This window comes from Herpailurus yagouaroundi, unplaced genomic scaffold, assembly GCF_014898765.1.
Source record: "Herpailurus yagouaroundi ecotype Mexico unplaced genomic scaffold, PumYag 100, whole genome shotgun sequence".
In the NCBI taxonomy this organism is placed as follows: domain Eukaryota; kingdom Metazoa; phylum Chordata; class Mammalia; order Carnivora; family Felidae; genus Herpailurus; species Herpailurus yagouaroundi.
In genome coordinates this window covers 42,763,272-42,784,769 of record NW_024412391.1, presented here as the reverse complement: position 1 = coordinate 42,784,769, position 21,498 = coordinate 42,763,272, and the positions used below count along the sequence as shown (strand labels likewise).

Genomic DNA, 21,498 nt, shown 5'->3' with positions numbered 1-21,498 from the left:
AGAACCAGATTCTAACCCAGACTGAATCCATACCCTGTGCTCATAACTATCGCACTCTTTATTTTGAAATATCTTAAGTCATTTTTGCTGCTTTTTATGTTCACGGCTCCTTTGGGGGAAGCAGGGATGCTGGGGAGCAAAGCTGACCACCCGCCAATGTTCTTTTATGTCCAGAAGGTGATAGAACACTGGTTGTTTTCAGACACTGTGTTACCTGTGAACAATTCTGTTAAATCTTGTGAAAGAGACAGTGTAGAATATGCAGCATTTTGCACTTAGACGAATAATGATTAATGCAGATGGTCATTAGTGCATGCTCGTGTGTGTGTGTGTGTGTGTGTGCATGTGTATGCAAGCACATGTGCATATATGTGTCCCCTCTCCCTGCTGCTAATGAGGAAGTGGCATTTTAGTGCCCTTTTGTGCCACTGTGCTTTTAACTGCTGTTAAGATAAGGAGTAATGTCTCTCCAGCTGTACATAATAGTGTTGTAATTCCGTCAAGGGGCTTGGATAACTTCATAAACCCTGACAGAAAAGCTTGAGTGGATTTTCATGTCACCATAACACCAAGATGGAATTACAGCCTTAATTTACTGGGTGTACATTTTGGGGGGTACATTACTCAATGTTTAATCCCGTTAAAAACAAATCAGCTGATGCCATCTGGCTATTTCCATTTCATAGCGCATCCCAGCCTCCTCCCCACAATTTTGGATCTTTGTTCTCCTTCACCCTGCCTCTTCTGATTATGATTTTCCTCATCATCCTCATTGCCCTGACCATCACCGTGATGAGTGTCTTGTATCCATACAACTTTCTTTTTAGTTTACAGGCCAGTTCCTCATACACGATCCTGTGAGCCTCATAAAACCCTCAATACTTGCTTTTTTCTTTCCCCTGGAACATCTGAAATTTAGTTGTGTGTGTTATATGGAACAAATGTCTGTGGGCCGTTTTTTCAGAATAAAAGCAAAGTGTGCACATTGAAACTTTCAGACAGCACAGGAAGGCATAAAATGAAAAGTAAAGTTTCCTTTCCCTCTGCCTTCCTAGAATGCCTCTCCCCACAGGTGATCCCTGTTAACAGTCTCCTTTTATATCATTCCAAAAATAATTATTCACGTACCATAATTTATAGCATCTCAGAAAAAATACTATGCATTTGTTTGTCTGTCTACTCATTTATCTCTCTTTCTCTCCTTTTTGTCTTTATCCAAAGGAGATCATTTGCCCCTTGCCATTTAAAAATACTTAATTATGTACCCTAGGCATCATTCCATATCATCACAAGTAGCCTCCCATCATTCTTTGTAGCGACCACATAACAGTGTCAGTCATCCAAAAGTCTGTTTTTCAGATATTATTTTAGGTCATGAAATATGTGAGTAAAGGATGCCTAAGTTTGAAGAGATGGGCTTTCATGAGCCCCATCTTGTCAGGACCGATCTCAATCCGATCCACTGGAGGAAAAGGAAATTGATGTTTTGTGTTGAAAAGGACTGCCTGCGTTTTGTGTTTAATATAAAAGTGGAGCGTTCTGAAAATGTCATGCAATGCCACATTCCTATGTGGCTAGTGGCAGTCAAGACAAGGAGTGGGCAAGGTGTTCAGGGAGGCGCCCTGGACCAGGTGCCTGGAGACCAGTCATATAACTTGGAGCCTTTCTGGGCCTCCATTTTGTTTTTCGGGTGTGGGAGGGTTCATTTATCTAGACCTCGGTTTCTCCATCTGCAAAATAGGGCAGTTTGGTAGATCTAGTAGAGATTGAATGAAGGTTAGGAGAATGGGCTTATTTTGACTTCTGGCTCCATCGGTGATTCGCCATGTTGGGCAAGTTACTTAACCCATCAGGGCTCAGTTTTCTCACCTGTAAAGTGGGATTAATCATATCTACCTCATGTGGGGGCGGTGGTCATTAAATAGGGTGATTATTTTTGCCTTGATAAATGGTGAGTTTTCTGAGTACTCTAAGGCTGCTTCACCATCTTCAGCTGATGGAGTAACTTTCTTTGGAAGTGGCAAGATTTTTAACGGCTATTATCTTTTCAGGACTTAGTATTTATCGTTGTCCCATAGACTTCAAACTTCTAATATAAAGGAATTGACTTTGAACGGTGACTTACAGGAACCAGTCTCATTGTTTTATAGTTACATATTGCTCCTTATTTTCTCTCTCACATCCTGGCACATGGTGGGTGCTTTTTTTTATAATCCTGGTTGATCCAGAGATCTATGAGCTTTGGATGTTGTGTCGGAATACTTGTTACGGAAGGCCTTCAGTGCATTCATTCTTAACTCTGGGAGAAAGGTCTACAACCTCAGATGTGTGTTCCAACCCGCCTTCCAAAGCTCTAGTACTTTCTTTCTTTCTTTTTTTTTTTAACAGAATCGCAGTCCAGCACAGATTTCCTAGCATGCATGACTTTTTAATTTAACTTTTGCCCTAATAGACTTCCTGTGAGGTGATGCATACTCCATAAAACACAGAAGCTTCAGCAAACGGACACACACTTGCCTAGTACTTTGCAGTATGTTAAAAAAAAAAAAAGGGGGCCATATATTTTCTTAGGAAAACAAGTTTCTTCCGAGCACAGGTCTCCTAAGGTAAACAGTGCACTCTGGGGAGATGTACAGGATAATGCCCAGGCTCGCCTCTGCACAGCCCCAAGCCTGCAGAACTGTCATTTGGAAAGTACACTGTTGCCTCCAGAAGGTACGCCCCGAGCTTGAAGCAGAGGAGGGAGTGTGGGGGCGGGGCAGAAAGATCCATTAGCCTAGCTGGTGTGCAGAGGCGGCAAGACACAATATAAATCCAGGAGCGGCTCTGTGTGGTGAATGCCCCTGCCGGAGTTAGAGCAACAGACAAATTAGCATAATGTAATTGGTTGGCAGGGTCAGCCCCTCTCTGTGAGCATTAGCCATGCGGATGGTAGGAAGAAGCAGATAAAAGATTGGGGGGGGCAGCATTTTGTCTGTCACCGTGAAGAAGGAGCTTTCATTTCAGCACTACATAGATCAATTATTGCAATCCTGGAGACAGCCTTCTCTTCAAGTTAGTAAAGTTCGCATTTTTGAAAACTTCCTTCCTTGAAAACAGAATCTAAAAGGTCCACTTCACTCCTGCTGTCAAAGCCAAAACCCCAACCAAACAAAATCAAACAATATACGTTTAAAAAAAAAAAATAAAAGAAAGTTTTTTCTTTCCCTTTTTTTTTTTTTTTTTTTTTTTTTTTTTCCCTTCTTCTACTAACCTACTCACTCCACTGATTTTTGGCAGCTCTTTCTGGAACTTCGAGGACAACGTGTTATCTTTTGACTGGTATGTCTCCGGGTGATTCATTTGTTTAAATTGCTTCACTTGTTGCCTACTTGGTCTGTAAGCACTACCTTATCCTTTCGGAGGGACGCTAAGATATATTTCCTTGCTTCTGACCTAAGCATTAATTACAGGAGCCTATGCAGAAGAAGAGGCAGAAACACTTCGTTGTTCCCACAGTGGTGTTATGCCTGGGCCATTCAGCTGCTCGTGTGATTTTCAGCAATGTTCTGAAGGCCATTCTGAAAAAAACATAGACCATTCCCTGCTGCCGGCGTATATTTTTAAAATTCTCTTTTACTTCCTTTAGCGTAAAGTTTCTTTCAAACTTCAGGTGCCGACTTGAGCTAATCAACACTGTTCAGTAATTTCTCAGATCAGAGTACTTTGTCATCACCGGTTTGGGAAAACCTCCCCTTCGTTTCTCTCCCGGGTCTTCAGTTCCCACACCCATGCACCTCTCCTTCCGTAGCCACCTACTCCAAAATATTCATCGTGTGTTCTTCCATCTGCACGCATCCTTATAAAAACATCGTTGTGTGTGCTGTTGAATATCAACGCGCTACTCTGCCGTTAGTTTTCTCACGCGACGCTGTTGTAAAGGTCTGTTCTTGTTGCACACTTCTTTGTTGTTGCTAACGGCTATATGGCATACCACATTTTGTTTTCCGTTTATCAGTTGGTGGCCTTTTGGGTTGTTTCCACTTTTCAGCTATTAGGAATCGTGTTGCTGTGAACACTTGGGTACACATTTTTGTATGGATATAGTCTTTGTTCCTCTTGGGAATGTACCTTGGCATGGAACTGCTGGGTCCTGTGGCAGCTCGATGTTTAGGGTTCTGAAGAACGGCCAGACTATTTTCCAAAGTGGCTGCGCCATTTACAATCCTAACAGTTTGAGGGTTCCAATTAGGGTCCATTATTGCAAGGCCAGTCTATATCACTGGCCTCATATGGGGTCAGTGATCAAGACCTGGCGATTGGTGGGAGAGGGGATCTGCATGGAGCTTGTAGATGTGGGCTTCAGTCTCTATGACAATGATTCTCAGCTGGGATCACCTTACCCCATCTCAATAGCTCAATTTTAGGGTTATTTTACAGGTAGTTGTCTGACCAATTTTGTCCACTGAAAATAACTGAGCTGGGCGGGATTGGGTGTCGAGAAACCTGAATTCAAGCCCTGATTTTGCCACTTATTCTGTGATATTGAGTAAATTGTCTGTCTTGGCTTCTTCATTTGTAAATTGCATGCGTATGGGGACCACCCTAGGTGCAGACAGAGCTGTGGGTGGGGAGAAAAGAGGGGCAGGTTGGGGGCCAGAGCTAGAGGCTAAAGATAGAGCCCTAAGGAGTTGAGGTTTGTTAATTAATTTAAACCTGACCTTCCAGGCCGTTGTGATTGTGCATTTGTCAAGGTAGGAGGCGACATCTTTATGAACTGATTTGTGACTATAAACAATTGTTTATAGTCATGTGGTATAGTCATGTGTTTATAGTCATGTGGTATATAGACCTTCATCTGTATTCTTGTCTTGCACCCCCCAAAATAGAAGGGGGCTGGGTTGTAACCATGATTTTGTATAGACCTGCATGAGAATATAAGGACATATAGCCTATGCATATTTAATTTCCCTGAATTGATCCTGGTTGTTTTTCAGAATGACCACAGAATGACTATGATAGCATGTGATTCCTAATTCCCCATATCAACACCAACACTAATAATAATCCACATTTCTGTTTTATGCTGTTCTCATTTTAATTTGCATTTCCCTGATTACTAGTAAATTTGAACATCTCTCCATATATGTTTATTTGGACTTTCTTTTTTTTAAATTCCTATTCATATTTTGTATTCATTTTCTACTGGGTGTGCTATCTCTTTCTTGTTTATTCTTGGGATATATACATGTTGTGGGAGGGGGAGCCAATGATTTTTAAATTGTAATGGAGTCAGAAAAAACAGGAGCTTCTTAAAAAGTCAGCATTACTCTCGCTCTCTCTATGATATATATATATCATATATACATATATATGTGTATATATGAATATATGATATATGATATATATGTATTTGAGATATACGTCTATATGAGGAGAGGAAAGAGAAGTATATAGTGAATCATCTCCAACGTAGATTCCAAGCAGTCTACTCTTTATAATTACGTAGATTCAGAATGTGTCTTTCTAGACTGCTGCCTTTCAGTTAAGATCATGTCCTGTTGAGATCAGTCTTGCCTTAAACCCATGTGAGTGTGGAAGAGATCTCCCCTTCGCTCTCTCCTCTTTGCCCCTGCTCTCAGGAAGCAATGTTTGCAAGAAGTGGCAAAGATGCTATTGGATATTGTGGGGCATTGCTTTGTTTGAATTGGGGGCAGGGAAGTGAAGGCCAAATCATTCACAATAATTTCTTCTGACGTCTCAAAGTTCTATGTTTGGCCAACATGACTTCCTCCGTCTCCCCTTTTGGAATAATATCTACTTGTAGCGTTTGTCTCTCCTATTTTATCTTTCTCTCTAGGTCAGGGGGCCACATTTTCCTTTAGTTTATATTGCCTCGTCCCTTAACAGTGAGTACACCAGTGATTCTCATCCCACGGAAGTACTACCTGCTCTGAAAGACTCCTCTTTAGTTACTTGTTGAAGAGCTCCCTGACTGCACCAATCAGCAGTCACCTTTTTATCCTCAGTTTCAGTCGGGGCTTCCAGAGAAATAGAATCCATAGGAGATATTTGTCTGCCTCTCTAGCTCTATCTCTGGACAGAGAGAGGAGAGAGGACGTAGAGATGGAGGAGAGGAGGGCCTAGGAAGTTGGAAGCTTATAAAGCAGGCTGGCAGACTGGAAATTCAGGGAAGAGTTGATTTTGTATTCTTGAGTCCAAGATCTGTAGGCAGGAAATGCAGATAGGGTTTCTGTTTTGCAGTCTTGAGGCCAAATTCCTTCTTTGAGAAACTTCAGTCCTTGTTCTTAAGACCTTCAACTGACTGAATCAGGCCCACTCACATTATGCAGGATGATATGCATTATTCGAAGTCTATTGATTTGGGGGCACCTGGTTGCTCAGTCAGTTAAGGGTCTGACTCTTGATTTCGGCTCAAGTCATGATCTCAACAGTTCGTGAGATCGAGCCCCGCCTTGGGCTCTGCATTGACGGCACGGAGCCTGCTTGGGAGTCTCTCTCTCCTCTCTCTCTCTCTCCCCCCTTCCCCTTCTCGCACTCTCTCTCAAAATAAATAAACTTAAAAACAATGTTTATTGATTTTGAAGTTAGTAAAATTTTAAAAATGCCTTTATAGCAGCATCTAGACTGGTGTTTGACCAAACAACTGGTCACGATTGTCTAGCCAAGTTGACACATAAAATTTACCATAATCCTTCAGGACTCTTGAACCACTCATTTAGCCTATAATTGTGTGCAGGCTAGTAACATCTCTTGCATTGTCTGCTTTTGGCATTTAACTTTGTAAGCATATAAGGATTGTCTTGCCAACTTCTTGAAGATAGGGATCATATCTTATACTTCGTATGGGTTTCCCAGAGTACCTAGTGGGATGGTACGCATGTCGGGTCCAAACAACTTAATAAGTATAAAATCATCTCAGTAGTTATTTGAGATAAATAATATATGGATATCAAAATATAAAAGAATGCTTTTGTTTTATTTAAAAATAACCATAATCACTTGCTAATAGGCTGTGTGCACCTGTTGGACGCTCCACACTTCCCAAACCGTAGAGTCTGATTAGACAGAACCACCCTTGTTTTCTGTTCCACATTTGTTTTTGCATGGTATTTACTCTTTATCACAGCAACCACCAAAAATCCAGCTTTGCAAAGTTGTGATATACTCCAAAGGAATGTAGCTTGATCTAATGTTGAAACACTGACAACCTCGGGTTGTGCAGTATCCAATGGAGGTCAAGTATTGCCATGTTTCCCTCAAACTTGAGAAGCTCAGTGCAGCATCTGAGGCAGCTAGGCACACAGTTTGGGAACTGCAACTGTAGACATTAAATGTGAATTATTAGATCAAATGTTATAATCTTCAAATCTAGGAGGAGTGGGAATTTCTGATTTGTACTTAAGACTGAAATTTCTCGGGGCACCTGGGTGGCTCAGTCGGTTAAACGTCCGACTTAGCTCAGGTCATGATCTCGCGGTTTGTGAGTTTGAGCCCCGCATTGGGCTCTGTGCTGATGGCTCGGAGCCTGAAGCCTGCTTTGGACTCTGTGTCTCCCTCTCTCTCTGCCCCTCCCCTGCTCATGCTCTGTCTCTCTCTGTCTCTCAAAAATAAATAAATGTTAAAAAAAGAAATTAAAAAAAAAAAGACCAAAATTTCTCTTTGAGGGATCACATGCTAGGATTTATACTTGCACACCTAGCTGTTCTTCACTTCCGTAGGAAACGATATGCCTGTATTCAGGATAGCATTTCTCCCCTCTTCTCATTCCTGTCTTTTGAAATACATACAAGTTGCTATTTCTTTCGTTGGTTCCTCGCCAACGACTGTATTTGCCAAAACAGCCTGGTGAACAACGTTGTTTACGCCATTGGATGCCTTTTGTTTTTGTAATGTCAACTGCCTGTTTTATTTTGGTCATTAATTATTATTAAGTATCCCGAGCATGAGAAACCTCATGTAGTGCAGCACCTACGTATGGGAAAGAGAAAGTGCTGTTGTCTCATGGAGGTTATACACCGTGATACTTGTCATTTCTGATGGTTTGCTTCCGACCTGCAGCCACCTGTGAGCCAGCCAAGGGTCACACGAATTAAGACCCCGGAGGCATCAGCCACTTGGTTGGTTTCTCATGCCTGTTCTCTAGCCTCTGCAGTGGATTTTTTTTTTAATATTTATTTTGGGGGGACAGAGTGCAAGCAGGGGAGGGGCAGAGAGAGAGGGAGACGCAGAATCTGAAGCAGGCTCCGAGCTGTCAGCACAAGAGCCGGACGTGGGGCCCGAACCCACAAAGTGCGAGATCATGACCTGGGCCGAAGTCGGACGTTTAACCAACTGAGCCACCCAGGCTCCCCTGCAGTGGATTTTTAATACCTTGGCCTTGGGTTGCTTTTCTGAAGAAGTCTCATGACATCACTAAGCTTCAGGTCTGATGATATTTTAGTCCTACTTTATGTCTCTTTTTTTCTAATAAAGATTTTGCTCCTGCTGCTTCCACTGTTGTTGTTACTGCCCTTGATTCTCCTTCTTCTTCTCGTCCTCCTTCTTCTCTCTCCTTCTTCCTCCCGCTCCTCCTCTTCTCCTTTCTTTACCACCACCTTCTCCTTCCCTTTGTTTTACTTATTAACACATCCACTCTTTCCCTTGCAATGCTTTAGCCCTGAAGAGGTAAAAACACCAAGCCGTTGAATAAATGGTTATAGCAACTGGAGTCAGTCCCCCAGGTCCCTGGATCTAGAACATTTCTTCCAAAGGACGGGGAGATCAGGAATAGGAGCACTGCCTGGTTGTGGAGGTGGCTTACATCAATGTCCGAATCAAGATGGCCATCGTTGGCAATTTTTTTTTTTTTGCTTTCCAGTTTAACGAATGACTCTGTCAGATGCTGACCCTGCTCGCTCACTTCTGTCCCTTCTGCCCTCCCTAACTCCTTTCCCGGAGGGCCACCCCATTCCATCTCTCCCACCAGCGCCGTACCACCTTGACTTCTCCACTTGAATTTTGCATTCCACTTTTGACTCCAGCCCGTAAAATGTTCTTGTCGCCGTCCCCAGTCAGGTGGATGCTGCCATAACTCCTGTGTGATATCAATAACCCACGCCAGTGAAGCCAATGAGGTAATTTTCCCTGAAGCTCTAAATATAATTTAACAAGTTAAACACTGTAACATTGTGGTGAATGTGCTATTAAGGGACTGTAAATTGCTTACAAAGCATCAATAAACACAGTGCCCTAAAGCGAGGGGCTGTTAAGACTTTATAATCTAAAGCAGCACTTGGAGTATCACCCTGAGGCTTTAGCTTCACGTCAGATAAAACCAAAGCGGCTGAAGTCTTTAGTTGATGCCAAATGTACGCAGGAACACAACAAGCTTTAGGGGGTAATTACTTTTCAAGTGCTTGATGTGGATTTGCTGGGAAACACATCTGTTATCAAATTTGCCCATGATTAATATGATTCTTCCATTTCCACAGAAAACAGGGGAAGTCAAGTTGATGGTTACAAGTACCAAGCCAATTGGTATGTGGCCCTTATAGATTCATGCTGTGTCATTTTCTTGGGATAGGAACAAAAGTTTCAGTATAATCTACTGTCATACCTTGGGTTGTACCCTATAGGATTATGTGTGTCGAAAACTATTTTGTGGAATTAAATTATCTTCGGTATTGTTGAAAGGGTGCAGGGTTTTAAAAGCTAATGGCCTCTGTTGCAGGTGAAATAATTCATATTCTAGATTTTGCAAGGCCTAAAGCTTCTTTCTCCTTCCTTCCCCTTTCCCTGATGTGCACCCGACCATGGTCAAATCCTTTCACAGGACACACTCCTTCTGCAATTCCTTCCCAGGTTCATATCCTCAGCCAACTGGTGACTAACCCTTTTTGTGTTTTAACTGTTGTCCAGAGTATTTGGCCTAAAGTATTTGCATTTGAGTTCTGGAAAGCTCTTAGCATTTTACAAATGTTACCTCATTAATCACACAGCCATCAGACTGACAGTGTTCGCCTTATATTAAAAGTGGTGGAAAAAAGAAAGTTTCGAGTGGCCCAGAGACCTGACCAAGGTTGCATGGTGAGTTGGGGGCGAGAGAGAGAGAGAGAGAAAGAGAGAGAGAGAGAGAACTTATCATCTCCGGCACTCTTCCATCCCCGAGCCCTCACACCCTGTCACCGCCCAACACCATTCTCTGAGGGTAGGGCCTTTGGGTCTGCGGGATTTCAGGGTTACCTTTGTGATTTGGAATCGTTCTGTTCTTTACTTCGGACTAGCCGGCTGAGTTGTATTTTAAGGCTGAACAAAAAGCCCCTGAGCAGGATTAAACGGTTTCTTTTCTTCCTTCATAGTCGGGACCATCCCAAGACTATAGGGAGTTTCTATCTTGTGCTCTTGGGCTCTAGTATGAGATACTAATTCCCTGATGACAGACAGTAACTGTAAGGGAAGGACGCATCACCGGGGTTGACAACAACACGCAGGATGCTCTCTGTCCATCTACCACTATTGCTAGGTAGCAACTCAGCTCTCTGCTGCGCAGGCTTGAGACTGTCCCTCTACCTTTCCAGCCTCCTCCTTCAAGCTGCATTCCGAGTTGTCCTGGGGCTTTGTCTGCTCATCGGGATGCACCAGGGTTTCTGCCGCCTGGGCGCGTGAGCAAAAAGGTGTTGGGAAGACGGTGGAAGGAGGGAGACGATGCAGGAATATTTGATCTGGGCTTCACAGCCCACTCGGGATGGCTTCGGTCCTGGGGCTCCAGGAATTCATTCTCTGTGGTAAAGTGTAAGGTGGACAAGAGCCAGGGAATCCCTCTTACACGAGGATTACTAACCCTGTTTCCAGCTGGGAAGCAGGTCACTGTCCAGGAGATGTTTCCATCGATGCTAGTCATCCAGGCTTGCTCGTCCTATGTCTCTAAGCACTGTGGGCACGATTCAGTTTTCTTTCCTGGATTTCCTCATACCAATAGGAGGCACTCCAAGTGGGCTACTTACGTCTCGATGACAAATGATAAAAACACTAAGACCAAGCAGTTTTCTAAACACGAACCGCTTCATCTTACTTGCGAGTGGCTGTAGTTAATTTCCAAATTCTGTAGCAGTGTGGGACACCCCCCTTCTCACCCGTCCCTAATTTATTTCTTAAAACCCGGTCCAAATATATCATGGGAGATGCACCATGACTTGCCTTTCTTTCAAGTAATGCATTTTTGTGTAAACATGTTGTTTATGAAAGAACCTTTTACGGATGCTTGGTGTTGCCTTTGCTCAAGAAAATACATTTTAAAAGAATTCTCCCCAGCCTGGCATGTAATGTTTCATTAGCCAACATAACCTTGTTTATTTGCTTTTTAAAATTTTATTTGGGAAAGGAAATCAATTTGCACCCCTGACATGCTGCCAGGTTCCTGTTTATAAGCACACAATAGGCAGCTCGGAGGGGGCAAAAATATATAGTTTATGATTTCAGCATTAAGTATGACGCAATCTGTGTACGAAACCATAGAAGCAATAGTGTTTTCCTATCCCTGCAGCCATGCTCTGGAGTTTCAGCTTTTTATCAGAGTGTTATCCAAGTGTGCACAGAATAAATGGTCCTAATTGGGCTGGGCACTTTAAGTGTGAGGGAGAATTGTCAGGACAAAGGGAGCTCTTTGCCGGGTTTTGTTTTTGTTTTTGTTGAGAAAGTACTTTGAGCAACTGGCGGGGACCCAGCCTTATAACTGTGCCGTGCTGGGCTTTCAGGAGGCTCCATGTGTTCCTTCCATGCAGTTCCGAATGACCTTAGAACTTCGGCTCTCAGAGATTCTGACCGGCCACAGGGAGGCTGGTAGGGCCTGAGGGCCAGTGTGTCCATCGTCAAGGAGAATCCCTTCCCCTTCACTCCAGATCCCTAATGGTCATTCCGAGGAGATGGGCATCCCTGGACTTGACCCTAACTCTTGCCTCTTTTGAGTGCCTGCCAGTTTTTTGCGGCCCCAAGATGAAATAATTCATTACCTTATTAGTCCAATATATTGAGGTCTGAAGTAAACATGAAATAAAGTCACTTTTTCCACTTTACAGGGGTGAGCTCTAAAATCATTCATCGTAGCCAAAAGAGCACTGAATGAGGAATCAAAAGATCTAGCCTCTTGTCCTATTTCTTTGTCCACTTAGATGTGAACTACTGGTCTGGTCACATCCTCTCCTCTGGCCTCCGTTTTCTTTTCGGTTGAGTCAGGGAGTGGGATTAAAGGCTGTTGATGGGGACAGATTCTTTCAAATCTAAAGTTCTGAGAGCGGGTTCTTAGAGGTTTCATTTAAAAAAAAAAAATCTTTTCCTTGAGGTTGGAATTTCTTTTTGCCTGTTTTCCCAGCCTGCCTCCAAGCTGGATCTCCTGTTTCGGGTTTGTCCGTCCAAAGTCAAGGGACTCTATTCCTAATGAAGGTAGAGACATCATCCCTCCTTTTTCCTGCCCCAGTTGCCACTGTTTCCGTAATTATCTTAACTTCGGTAGATCTGCTTTTCTTTTGTTCCTTTTCACATTCCTATATTACCACTGAAACCTGACCATTAAATCCTGTACATTAAAGAGTTTGTAGCTCCGCTGGCCAACATCTCTTTGGTTACAGACACCGTACCTGGAGGCGGGACAGGGTCCCCTTCTATCCCTCCCTGCCATTCACAGCACCAGCCTGTAACCTTGGCCTCTTACTGAAGCCCTGAAGGGTTGTTTCCAGTTTTGTTTTTTTTTTCAACTTTTATTTATTTTTTTTTGGGACAGAGAGAGACAGAGCATGAACGGGGGAGGGGCAGAGAGAGAGAGGGAGACACAGAATCGGAAACAGGCTCCAGGCTCTGAGCCATCAGCCCAGAGCCTGATGCGGGGCTCGAACTCACGGACCGCGAGATCGTGACCTGAGCTGAAGTCGGACGCTTAACCGACTGCGCCACCCAGGCGCCCCATGTTTCCAGTTTTTAAAGTGACTCTTTATTTGGCTGAGCATGCCATGAGCTCTAGACATGCTCTGTATTTGAATCTAGAATGTTCACATGAGTGAACCAGGGAGGGAGGGTGACTTGAGGGAGAGCTTGAATACAAGGGTAATCTTTCATTATTCATCTCTGCTAGTAATTAGAAGGCACTACTAAATAGATGTAATTGGATTGTGTCATAAAAATTAAGATAAAAGGCCATAAGCAATTCAACCTCTTTCCACCACTGGCCAAGCATTCCTCCCCCTTCTCAGCCTCCACTTGAATTTTGTTCAGCCAGTGGTAAGTAGCATTGTGTGTGTGTGTGTGTGTGTGTGTGTGTGTGTGTGTGTGTAGAAAGTTTCCCCAAATGTGGTCACCATGTGCCAGAAAGGTAAGTTTTCTGGATTCCCTCTACACAAAGTTGCAAACTAGGGATGAAATAGGTCTTTTCCCTCTGCTGCCTCTGGAAGAGCATGAAAAAGGCCTTCAACAAGAAAAGTTCTTGATTTTAATGCCAGTCAATGGAAGGGAGGAGAGGAAGGCGAAAGAGGTTTGTTTTAACCTTGTCATCCCTTCTTCAGACATGGAGCCTCAACCTTCATCAAAAGTAGAGATATGACAGAATTTTAGAATCAGTCACCTGGGTGGCTCAGTCTGTTAAGCATCCAACTTCTGCTCAGGTCATGATCTCACGGTTCATGAGTTCGAACCCCACATTGGGCTCCATGCTGGCAGCATTGAGCCTGCTTGGGATTCTCTCTCTCTGCCCCTCCCCCACAATCTCTCTCTCTCTCTCTCTCTCTCTCTCTCTCTCTCTCAAAATAAATGAATAAACTTTTAAAAATGCTTTAAAAAAAGAATAAATGGGGTAAAATATAAGACAAGGCATCTATAAGGACCCTGAGGCTTTGGGGACTGGTTTTTCCTATGGCAGCAGAAGGGAGATCAGATTTATGCCTAAACATTGTCATTTCTTCTTTTTTTTTTAAATGTTTATTTATTTATTTTGAGAGACAGCACAGTGGAGGAGGGACAGAGTGAGAGACACAGAATCCAAAGCAGGCTCCAGGCTCTGAGCTGTCGGTACAGAGCCTGATGTGGGGCTCGAACTCAGGAACCACAAGGTCATGACTTGAGCTGAAGTTGGATGCTCAACTGACTGAGCCACCCTGGTGCCCCATTGTCATTGTTTCTTAAAAAGGGAATGGAGAGTTAATTAGCTACCCACAGAAGTCAGTATTATGTGTAATTGCAGAACTAACTTATGGGCAAAGATGTTTAATCAAAGTGAAGATAATATAAGAGATTCAAATATTTTGTGTTTCATCTTTTGCCCTGAACATGCCTTTTACCAATGGTTACAAACCTTTAAAATGGCTCTTCATTCTCAGATTCTATTTGACTTTTAAGAGCAGATTTAAATTTCTTTAATTTCATCTATAGCAGTTGGAAACTATTTCATAAAGCGATACTAAACTATATACGTGTGAAAAGACATCTGAGAAACATTTCTTTATACATGGGCTATCTGCAGTTAGACTTTTTAAAAAGTAACCAGACAACATTCAGATATTTAAAAAACAAAAACTTGGGGCGCCTGGGTGGCTCAGTTGGTTAAGCGTCTGACTCTTGATTTTGGCTCAGGTCATGATCTCTCGGTTCGTGAGTTTGAGCCCCGAGTCGGGCTGTGTGCGCGGACAGCATGGAGCCTGTGTGGGATTATTTCTCTCCCTCTCTCTCTGCTCCCGCACTCCCCCAAATAAATAAATAAACTTCAAAATGAAATAAAAAAACTTATCTGGGGAGCAAAAATAAACACACATATATATTATCAGCTTAAGGACATATCAACACAAAGGGAAAGACATGAAGCCTGTCGTCCAAGGACTGACTTACTAAAGGCTCCAGCAGTGTGGGTGTGGTTCTTGCGTGGGTACCTGACTCTCCTGGAATCTCATCTTTATTTTAGATTTAGAAATATTATTTCTTAGTCTATCAAATAATCAGTGGTTTGTCCCACCTTGAGGTTGTCAGTAGAGCACAAGAGGATGAAAATGAAGATGGAAATACACAGGATGTCCAAGTGATCAAAGAGCAGGGACCCATAGATTTGGCGTTCTAATACAAGAGTGACAGGTTGCTGGGGGAGGTCATCTAGATATAGACGTTTCATTGGCATTAGTGCTTCTATTTAGCCAGCCAACCCATAAATTCTGACTGTCTAGAGTAGAAAACTGCACCTTCTACGTGTCCTCACTTTCCTGCCATGCAGTAACTTCGGTGGAAAAGAGAATTGAACTCCGCACTGTTATGGCCCTATGGTACGGAGACAGCAGGTGCCAATTTCTTCCCTCTGTGACTCCCACATACCAAGTTGTTCTTCTTCCAAGCTCAGTTGTTTCACCAGGAGGAATGTAGACACATTGGAAGCTGTGGCCTAAAAGTGAGACCTTGTTTTGAGGGTGTGTAACTGGGTTCAGAGGAGCCGTGCCTGCCCCAGCTCATCTTTGTGGGGTGGAGCTGGGTTACTTGGGTGCACTGTGGGACAGGCTTCACTCTGCCTTGTATTGTTTTTATCAGTCCCATCATGATTTGTTAAGCACACGGATAAATGCAGAGCCAGTTCAGCTAGTGACAGTCTTGTCCTTATATGGTTTAAATTAGAGAGGAAATAAAGATACAGATAACATTTCTTTTTTTTTTCAGTCATGGTAGGTGGGGTGGAATGCAAACTGTGTTACTGCGTCCTAGTGGGGTTTCTGATCTTTTGGATCTCTTGCATATCATAGTGTGTGTGTGTGTGTGTGTGTGTGTGTGTGTGTGTGCACGCGCGCGCGCGCGCGCGCGTGTGTGTGAACATGGTGTGTATACATATATAGAGAGAAATATCTGGAGAGGTATAGTAAACTATTAGTTTTTTTTCTGTATGTTGGGATGATGGGTGATTTTGTTCCTTCCCATGTATTGTTTTTCCTCACAAATTTTCTCTAATAAGCAAGTATATTGCTTGTGAAATAAAAATAAATTTAATCAAACATACTTGTGCTAGATATTTTCTCAGTGTCCATCTGGGCCCATTTTCCCCCTATTCCACCCTGCTGTCTACCCTGAAAGGCTGACCTTTAACCTGTGTTTTCCTGTTGGATTTGGGCCAGTGGCCGTGAACTACCACAGTAGGTTCCAGAAAGGGAGAAAAGGGGACCTGGGTGTCTATTCTCCCAGCTGCCTCAGTTAGTTGTCTTCTTTGACCAAAGGTCCCAGGTCCTGCCAGAGGCCCTGTCCACACAGCTCTCTCCTCCCTGGTCTCCTGCTAACCTGTCTCTCTCCTGAGGTCTGGTAACCTCTCCCTTCTCTCAACTCCTATAGGCCTAGGAACGCTTATTGGCCCCAGGGTACTGCAATGTGGCTGTGGCTTCCCTGCACTCTGCCCACACCTTTGCAAATAGTTTCTTGATTAATCAGTCCTCAAGTTACACAATTTCAGTGTGCTGTTTCCTTTTGGCATCCCAAGTGATATAGTAGTCAAATTTTCTAATTGCAGTTATACATTTATCTGCAGCAAGTCTGCCCAGAAAAACTAAAGCATCAGTTTCTTGGGGCGCCTGGGTGGCTCAGTCGGTTAGGCGTCCGACTTCAGTTCAGGTCACGATCTCACGGTGCGTGTCTCCCTCTCTCTCTGCCCCTTACCCACTCCCTCTCTCTCTCTCTCTCTCTCATTCTCTCAAAGATGAAACAACATTAAAAAAATTGTTTTAAATAAAAAAATAAAGCATCAGTTTCTTTCTGGGCTTAGAATTTTATCAATGCTGTGAAACAGTAGTGTCTGATGGTACAATAGAGTGAAATGAGATTTTAGAAATTAAGAAATGTGAAGGCTTCAAGACTGGTACAGAAAAATGAATTCATGACTTTTATTTTATTACTTTTTAAATTTTTAAAAATGTTTTTATTTAGTTTTGAAGGAGAAAGAGAGAGAGAGGCAGAGCATGAGCGGGGGAGGAGCAGAGAGAAAGGGAGACACAGAATCCAAAGCAGGTTCCAGGCTCTGAGCTGTCAGCACAGAGCCCAACGCGGGGCTCGAACTCACGGACCTGAGCCAAAGCTGGACACTCAACCGGCTGAGCCACCCAGGCGCCCATGAATTCATGACTTTTAAAGAAGTATTTTCAAAACATGGCATCCACAGAGAAAGAGATAAGAGAGATTTCTAGTGGTTCAAAAAGAATAGAGTCATTGGATTTTGTGTCTTTTTTTTTTCTTTTCTTGCATATTGTCTTAAGAATAGGGATCAGAAGTAGTTTGGTGCTTTTGGATTGGAGTAAGTGAGGAAGGAATGGATGTCATGATGGGAAAGGATGAACTAAGTAAGGGAAATGTGGATTCAAGGAAGTTGAGTTGTCAGTTTAGAGTGGCCAGCCTCAGACATAAGGCTCATTGGGAGGTAACGTTTGAACAGACATTCGGAATTGGTGGCAGAAGGAGATGTGAGGAGAAGGAGAAGGAACCTTTTCAGGGGGTGGGGTGGGGAGGGGGGAGCAGCCAGTGCCATGGCTATTGTATGTCTGCAGAACATTGAGGAGGCCAGTATGTGTCTAGAGCAGAGCGAGTAAGGTTAGGAGTAGTAGGAAGTGATGAGGTCAGAATGGTAATAAGTGGTATAATGTAGGCTTGGGAATGTACATTGTATGTGCTGTAAACATAGAAACCGTCTATCTCATTGACCCCCATTGCACTTCCCTGGACTCCTAAGGGCCCAGAGAACCCAAATGACTGGTAAGAACTCTTATTTTAAAATTTGCTCTTGGGGCACCTGGGTGGCTCAGTCGGTTAAGCGTCCGACTTTGGCTCAGGTCATGATCTCACGGTTTGTGAGTTCCAGCCCCACGTCGGGCTCTGTGCTGACAGCTCAGAGCCTGGAGCCTACTTCGGATTCTGTGTTTCCTCCTTTCTCTGCCCCTCCCATGCTCATGCTCTGTCTCTCCCTGTCTCTCAATAATAAATAAAGGTTAAAAATTGTTTTTTGAAAATTCGCTCTCAATATTCAGACGAGATTTCCAGAGGCTTCTTTTGAGGACTGTTGCATCCAGTTGTGGCCAGTGCCCCGATGCACACAACAAGTGAATTTCATTTGGTATGGTCAAGGTAAAAATGTTATCTCTTTCTATTAGGATTTCATCGAATAAGACAGACTCGGTCTCTCATTGATTTCCTGCGTTGCATTATATCATTTGGGTTTTGGTCGAAGACTTAACAAACACCAGTCGCTGTGATGCAGTTTGCTTGGTAGCAATGGCAGGTGGAGGGTACTTGTCTTCTAATAAAACATCCACTTCCCTGAGTTAGTATTGATCACTGGCGCAGCAGAGCAGTAACTTACGTTTGTGAAGGTACTGAACAATTTACAAAGCAAGGCCATTCATGGCAAGCCACCTGACGGGTTCCACCAGAAGTGAAACAAAGGGCAGGCACTCTTATTCTCTATTGTTTCGGAGGAGGAAGTCTATCTTGTAGCACATTTTCCTTCCCACTGAAGATCACATTTCTATTTCATGTTAAGAGCGAGGCTGTTGCCAAATATTCAGGAATGCAGATACTCCACCATTGCTCCAGGCAGGGGAGTTTTCAAGCAGATTCATCTTAGCAGCCAGCCCTACCCTCCAGCTCTTTTGGCCAGGAGAGAAGAGCCGAGGAAGGGGGGGCTTTGGGAGAGGGAAAGGCAAAGTCTCTTCTCAGAACTATAGTAGATCATGAGCAGCACTGAAGAGAGCGCTACATTGGTATTTCTGGTCATTCAGCATAAGTATTTGATTCTCTTTGAAATGCTGAGGAAACAGACCATCAGCATCCTTGTGGTAGTTTTATATTCACCCTTACTTTTGGTAATTTCGCACGTTCTGGTAAGGAAGGAAGGGAAATACGCTTAGTTAATTCTAGAATGGGCCATTTGCCCCGGGTGTGGCCATACCAGGTTCTTAGTGTGTCTCCTCAGCATTTCCCTGTGTGCTCAGTGCCTCTTTCAGGATATTCGCGAACGTTTTCTTCCCCCACGCTGTACAGAAGCGGGAGCCTGGCAATGCCGTTGGTGCCATTCGCTTCCCTTCCCCATATACACCCCAGGACCCTAGTTTCTTGCTTGTTTGTAATTATTTCACTTTGTCTTCTCCTGTATGTTTTCCAGTTGCTTAGGGGGGACCTGTCTTGCCTCACTTCAACCAGTGATTTGAATTGACCAAACGCATGGCAGTTTGAGGAGACTGTTAAGCTGTGTCTGGCCTCTGTTGATATGACTTATGAGGATTCAAGTCAGCAAATGTTATCTCTCTGTATCTCAGGCTGAAGACGACCGTGTGCCCAATGGGAGGAAATTGTAAATTGGTTGCTCTTTATTATATCATCACCTCAGAAATCCTAATTCATTTGTCCATTCGGTCACTGGTTGTCTAGTTCTGTGTCGGCACTGAGCTGGGCACTAGCAATAGAAGAGAAAATAAGACGGGCGCTTTCCCTTCCAGGAATTTATAATAGGTAACTGGAAATAATAATGATAAAAGTATAGGGACGCCTGGGTGGCTCAGTCGGTTGAGCGTCCGACTCCGGCTCAGGTCATGATCTCACGGCCTGTGAGTTCGAGCCCTGCATCGGGCTCTGTGCTGATAGCTCAGGGCCTGGAACCTGCTTCGGATTCTGTGTCTCCCTCTCTCTCTGCCCCTCCCCCGCTCATGCTCTGTCTCTCTGTCAAAAATAAACAAACATTAAAAAAAATTTTTTTTAATAAAAAAAATAATGATAAAAGTATATATAACTGGAAATGGTAATGATAAAATAATAATAAAATGATAGTGATACTATATAACTGGAAATGATAATGAGAAAAATCACACCTTATGACACATGCTATAAAGGAAAGGTTCGGGGTACTGAGGTAGAAAATAGTAGGAGGGTTTTTTTTTTAGTTAGAGAGGGAACATTGAAAAGGTGATAATTTAAGATGAACCAGAGGTTGAACAGAGGAAAACGGTCTTTCCAAGAATGAGGGGATGTCAGAGGAGAGGAGAGCAAGGGTGGCAGGATAATACGTATGTTATTAAAGCTCTTTTCAAGTCATTCTGTACCTTAACTTCATAGTTCAAAGGAAGCCAGGGAATACTATCCTCATTTGTACTAGAGGATAGGATTTAGCTAAGCAGAGAGGAAATTCCAGGCCTGGGGAACGTACCTGCAAAGGTGTGAAGGGGAGAATTTGAACTCATGCGTTGCGTAGTGAGTAGAGAAGGGTGGTCGGAGCGGAGGGCTGGCACAGGGGACAGGGGTAAGAGATGGGGCTGGATAAAAGAGCCTTTGAAGGCAAGGCTAAGAGTGGGCTTTCACGGTGTAAGCACTGGGGAGCCCTGGGAGGTTTTAGAGTTAAGGTATGACATTGGGAAAGTGCTGATTCATACCAATTAATTGGACTCTGCGGTCTGGAGTGGCCTGGGAGGGACCAGAAGGGTTGAAAGCCAGGAGAACAGTAAGAAGTTATAGCGTGGTCAGGGTGGAGGGTTATCAAACTGGAGCTCGTGGGATAGCAAAGAAAAGACAGATGTGGGAATCAGTATGAAGGCAAAAGCAACAGACTAATAAGTCAAGCAAGATCATGTGCTTAATGGTGGAGCTCACATGGAGGTGCAGACCCATTGGCTAGCCCTTCACCCTTTAGGCCAGCGCCTAATCAGCTCTAGAGGGTGGGTCTCTGTTTCTATTGCCTGTGTGAGTAAAGGCGTTTTTCAGATTCCTTTGTTTTTTATCCCTCTGTCTCCTTAGATTTCCATATTGCCTCTGAACTGTAGGTCTTCTGGGAAAGTTGGTTCTTTTTCTTCTTTCTTTTTTGGGAGCACTATAGTTGCACTCCCTACACGTTCATTCAGCAAACCTCCATGTGGCAGGTATTGTTTTAAGCCCTGGGGACAGCCACGTGAAATCAGAAACTGTTCCTGTTGTCAGAGTCTTCACAGCTAGAAGGGGAAGACCAATCTTAAAAATAAACAAATACACCAATGTGTTATCAGAGCTTTGAAAGAGGTATTTATGGGATAAAATGGAGGACCAAAGAGTGGTTAATTGCGTATAGGGGCGGCCTTACCATTGTTAATGATAACAGTAATGATAATTAAAGTAATGGTTACTAAAAAGTGTTGGGCATTTAATACGCCCAACATTGTACTAAGCTCTGCATTGGCATTACTTAACTAAATATTTATGAAAACCTTACCAGGTATGGTGAGGAAAATAAAGCAAAGAGACGCAATAGACTTGCAGAAAATCGCCACCATTCATGTATTCACTGAAAAATTGAATTTATTGCACGTCTGCAAGGTGCATATCAAGGAGCAGACACTGGCTGTTCTCAGGTGAACCTGGCCTATTCCCTGGTCCAAGTTTGCTGGAGGAAGTGCTTGTGGAAATCAGCCAGGCTCTTTAATGGCAATATGGAAAAGGTACCATGAGAGCACAAAACAGGGAGCAACTAATGGGGCCAGAAGCAGTGGGAGAAGGCTCCACAGAGGAGAA

General features: G+C 43.5%; 1 protein-coding gene across 7 annotated transcripts in view; it reads left to right on the top strand.

Annotated features, from left to right (window-relative positions):
• CREB5 (cAMP responsive element binding protein 5) overlaps positions 1–21,498 on the top strand; it is a 400,548-nt gene that overhangs the window by 125,455 nt on the left and 253,595 nt on the right. Inside the window, exon 1 of one of the 7 annotated variants that reach the window (XM_040472373.1) lies at positions 17,646–17,724. The exons of the other annotated variants lie outside the window; for them this stretch is intronic. The gene's annotated coding sequence lies outside the window, so the exon portion shown is untranslated. Of the gene's footprint in view, positions 1–17,645; positions 17,725–21,498 lie in introns of those variants that run through there. 7 annotated transcript variants of the gene reach the window in all.